We start from the raw sequence: 5,165 nt of genomic DNA on the forward strand, positions 1-5,165 counted from the left end.
CCTTGTTCTTATATTCACTGTGCTAATAGTACTGAAAATGTATACAATCTGAGTAGTAGTATTTGGGGATATAACTATAGCATCCCTCAATATGCATAATAGTTGTCACACTCGTTAACAATATGGAATTGCTGTCTATGGTACCAAGTGTGAGACATTGTGTCTTCTGTGTCTCCGTCATGATTGGGAATCAAAGGACCAAATGGATGGGAACCTGACTGGGAGTTGATTCTCCTCTCATGACTGAGAGCTGTAGCAAAGGATGTTGTTTGCCACAGTGTATTTGGCAGAGTATATATGGTTATGTTCATCATGACTGTTTGCCAGAAAGAGGCAGGAAAACATAGGTGTGCAGCTGTTCTATGACCTTCATACTTGGCTGCACTGGGGCGTCTGGCCAATGGTGAGATCATGAGAAACTGCATGGTCCCACAAGTAACTGATTAGAGATATGGCATAAAGCCAGTTGTTTTCATAAGGGTATAAAAGCGGGACCCTCTTGTGGCCATGAGAGAAGCCTCACCTATGGGTGGACACACCACAAAGGAATTTTCTCAATATACCTGAGACTCCTGGCATCAGCTGCAACAGGGCTTCCCAGCTGGAAGTATGGACCCAGATGATAATTCAGTGGTAATTGGTGATGTATTTCTTCTTAACCTCTTTTCTTTCTATATGGTAATGACTTATTCACTCTCTATATAGAGAGAGATAATTACCTAATTCACATTAGTGTGCTTGCTTTAGTGTGCTTGTTTAATAAACTCTGCATATTATACAGCTAGTGTGTGGTCACTTTGTGGCATACCCTGTCTGTCAGAACACCTGCCCTGCAGATACGTTACTAATAATTGTTTGTACAATGGTATGGATTGGGGTGTTTGGGCTGGAGACATCCACAACCAGGTAGTCAGCCAAAGAGCCCAGCATCCAGACCCCAGCCACGTATTCAGCTGCAGCATTGATGGAGCTCTTGTTCTTGCCCACTTTGACTCCAAGGGGCATCCCCGCTGAAACACAGCTGAACCAGGGCAGCAGGACCATCCACTGCCCAGAGCACCTGACAAAGGAGGCCCCAACACCAGCTAAAAATCAAGATGGGGATATGCAACCCATGTGTTTCATGGGGGTGGGCTTGGGACTGTCCTGCAGCCACAGGAGCATCGCCACAGCTGCCCCAATCAGCACCTCCAGCACCACTGGAGCCTGGCCACCCAGCAGAGGCTACTCTCAGAAACTGTCCACCTCTGGCTAGTCTCAACAGACGTGTCCTGCCCAAAGCCTCAAGAGGGCTCCTGCTGTCCAAGTGCACCTTGTTCTGGACAGGGCCCTCCTGTGCCTGGACACTGGGAGACCCCCAAACCCACCCTACAGACCTCAAGAGCAAAGGCTTATACGCTTATCTCACCACCAGCGAGCCAGGGCTGTGTCTACTGGTGGGCCCACAGCCTGCACTCCACTGCAGCATGGCTGTGGTTGTTGAATCCATACCTGCACCAGAACAGGCAAGGTTCAGGGCTAGGCTGGCATCCAGAAGCCCTGAGCAGGACACAGAAACATGGGAAGACATACAGCCCCTCAGCTCTGCTCAACACATCCAACCCAAAAGCCACCACAGTGCAGACCACAGCAGAACTGGGACCACCCAAAATCACCTGCTCCCCTCCGGGCAAACAGCCCATGGGACCCTGCAGAGCAGCACCCTCGGGTCTGTCAGATATATAGGAATGATTCGTGTCAGCAACTTAGGAGTCCTTGTCATCATTGTACTTTGGGTGGAATCGAAAATCCTTGAAATCATTTTATCATGTGTAGAATGTATAAGAATGATTAGATTTTCCTGTCCATACAATGATGAAAGAGAAGAAGAAACAAAGGAATAATCCTTCTTAATCAAATGCTTTGTTACTTTAAGGGGTACTTTGTTTAACTACTTGAATGTCTCAAACCCTTTGCTAATTAAAGGGGTACTTTGTTTAACTGCTTGAATGCCTTAAGGGGGTTAGGTAATCAAGCAATACATCCTGTCACAGGATGAGGTGAAACTTGTGTATTGAATAAGTAACTATATAAGAAATGGAATTTAGGGGGGCTAAGATGGTGGTTAAGCTTGTGATAGACATCCCCTGTTAATGCATTACCAAGGAATTCAATAACTTTTTAAGAAGTTTCTTCACCCGAAGATAAGACCCCAGCAACAGGAGGAGAACAATGAAAAGGAACCACGTCGATATTCGGGTGAAGGAGACGACAGGATTGGCTGAAACCCAAGACCAAGGAGTATAAGAGACTGTACCCCAGAAATCTTGGTGTGCATCTTGGGTGGAGCGGAGACTCCCCGGCACACCCAGCACTGCTTGCTTATTGCCTCTTGATATTAATCAATTGTAATAAAAAAATTAACTAAATCAGATCATGGTCAAGGCGGTCCCACCTGTTAACAACCACCTTGTCCTCCACCAGCCAGAACACCCTGGGCCTGGGATTCCCCTCCTGGGGCTGGGGTGTAACAGTCCCGATTTCCATAAAGCCAAACCGCATCTTGTACAGCTCATCCACAGCTTCGCCATGCTTGTTGAAGCCAGCCACTAGGCCCACCAGGTTGCAGAACTGCTGCCGAGCACTTGCACCTCCTGCAGGATAGGGGCTGAGTCACATGTGGGCAGCCAGGAGCCAGAGCCCATTGACCCGGGGAACCAAAGCTGGGGACTCGCTCCGGTCCCTGCAAGAGCAGTCCCGGTCCCCTGCCCTCTGTTCCTTCTGCCCCGGGGGACCCGCAGCTCCTATCGGGTTCACCCTCTGAAGCCGGAACCACCCTAGGGGCCCCGTTGGGCACCTCTGCAGGCTGGCAGAGCTCATAGACACCATGGACCGCGGCAGGTCACCCTGAGACTCAGCCACACACCCACATCACCACCACCGGCCATCCCCTTGCCACCCCCCACTCCCTGGCTACCCCCTCCGACCACTCCTCCCGGCCACGATCTCCGCCTGCCGCAAAGCCGCACCAGCGGGGCCGTCAGGACGGAGGCGCGCAAAGGCAGCACATGAGCTACCTCAGAGAGAAAAGTGCGGAGTTCAGGTATCACCGACGTATAGAACCGCTCATCACTCTCCGTAAGCACCGAGCTCAGCAGCAAGCCCCAGGTTTCTTTATTCTAGCACCTCCTAGATGTTGCAGAATGACTCTAAGAGCAGGACCATAGAGTTCTGGAGGACTGTGCAAGCAAGGCAGGGGGTGGCCCCCACAGGTAGCCGGAGACCGGACCTGGGAGGAGAATGTGGAGGAAGCTGTGGGGGGCTAACCAATACTGTTGTGCCAAGAAGGAGTGGCTGAATACCACTCCTATATAGGTGTGAACCGCGTGACAAATAAACTAGAAGTTGCTTATCACCCATATTGGGTTGGCCTGTCTGCTTCTCCTCGCCGCTTACAAATGGAGCCCAAACAGGGACGCGGACTACAGGGCCCTGGTCGCTGGGGACCCGGATACAGGGCCCCGGTCGACGGGGACCTGGATACAGGGCCCCGACTAGCGGGGACCCAGAATACAGGGCCCCGACTAGCGGGGACCCGGATACAGGGCCCCGACTAGCGGGGACCCGGGATACAGGGCCCTGACTAGCGGGGACCCGGATACAGGGCCCCGACTAGCGGGGACCCGGAATACAGGGCCCCGATTAGCGGGGACCCGGATACAGGGCCCCGGTTTAACGGGGACCCGGATACAGGGCCCCGGTCGACGGGGACCTGGATACAGGGCCCCGACTAACGGGGACCCGGATACAGGGCCCTGGTCGACGGGGACCCGGAACGGCGAGTGAGCGGCGCCGGCGGCAGCAGCCGGGAAGCGCGGGCAATGCTGCTGTGGTGGCGTGACGGACCCGGGTGCTTGGACTAACCAAAAGGAATCCGCCGCTGGGGCAAACCAGACACTGCTGTGTCAGGAGGCCAATCCGGAGACTGAGGTTACAGGACGACCCAGAAGAAGACGATTCGGAAAAGGCTGGCCATGAAAATGGACCGAGAGGTAGCCCTGGACTTATTACAGGGCTTTTTATAAAAGCGGGGAACTGAGCCCTGAACTTTTTACAGTGCTTTTTATAAAAGCGGGGAATTGAGCCTGAGACTCTAAAGCAGCTAGCAGGTCTAGTGGCTAGGGAAGGCTAAGGGATTTTTTTTGCAGATCCTAATACAGTATTTGAGCACAGTGAGTGGCGAAAGTTTGGTGATGAACTATTTGACTCCGTGCTTAATGATTATAAAAAAGCAAAGAAACTCGGTAAACCACGGAGGGAAGTAATGAACTGTATAAAAAGATACAAGGCAGAAAAGAAAACTGCCGCGGTAGCAACGGAGAAACTAGGAACAGACGTCCCCGGTCGGTTGAAACCGGGGGAAGATTACAACTCGTTCCGCCCAACTCGCGGGAGCACAGGGTTTCCCCCCACCCCCTCCCTTTTCTCCCCCTCCCCCCCCTTCCTTTTCTCCCCCTCCATCAGAAGGTGCCGCGGAGGAGGTGTAACCCCCTGCTCCCCCACCACCCCAGTTCCGAAAGTAGGGACTTTGAAAAGGACAGAGAAAGTATATTAGAAGGGATACGCATGATAAATGTCGAGAAATCCGAAAGAAAGAGGGCGGTGCCTCGGCGCCGGATCGATTGCGGCGCCACTTTGAAGGACGCAGTAGAAAATAGGGATCATGCGCTAGCGGGAGATTTAAAGGAACCGCGAGCCTCTCCAGCCCACTATGCCCTAGAGTGAAAAAAAAAAAAAAAAAAAAAAAAAAAAAAAAAAATTTTTTAACTCAGTCCCGGAGGAGCCAGGTCTGCAGATGGCTACATACCGAACGCGATACACCTGATAAGAAAGACACAGCTGCGAGCAACGGAGACCCCGAGTTCGGCGCAGGATCAGCCCCCGAATCCCCTGAATCCGATGCGATCATTACTGGTGAATTTTCTGCAATGGGCATCTCTGCATATCCTGTGTTTACTTCACAGCAGGGGGCTAAAGAGTGGGAAGCTCTTGATCTCAAAATAGTTAAGGAGGCCTGACAAACAGTGACCACGTATGGGTTAAAATCCTCTTATTCTCAAGCTGCATATGTTATAATTTTTTCTTGCAATTGACAGGGGGAGCCCATACAGTTTCTCTGTGATACT

The sequence above is a fragment of the Pezoporus wallicus genome, unplaced genomic scaffold (assembly GCF_028554395.1).
Source record: "Pezoporus wallicus isolate ANWC-B61680 ecotype Strahan unplaced genomic scaffold, APGP_CSIRO_Pwel_v1 contig_4169, whole genome shotgun sequence".
Taxonomy (NCBI): Eukaryota; Metazoa; Chordata; class Aves; order Psittaciformes; family Psittacidae; genus Pezoporus; species Pezoporus wallicus.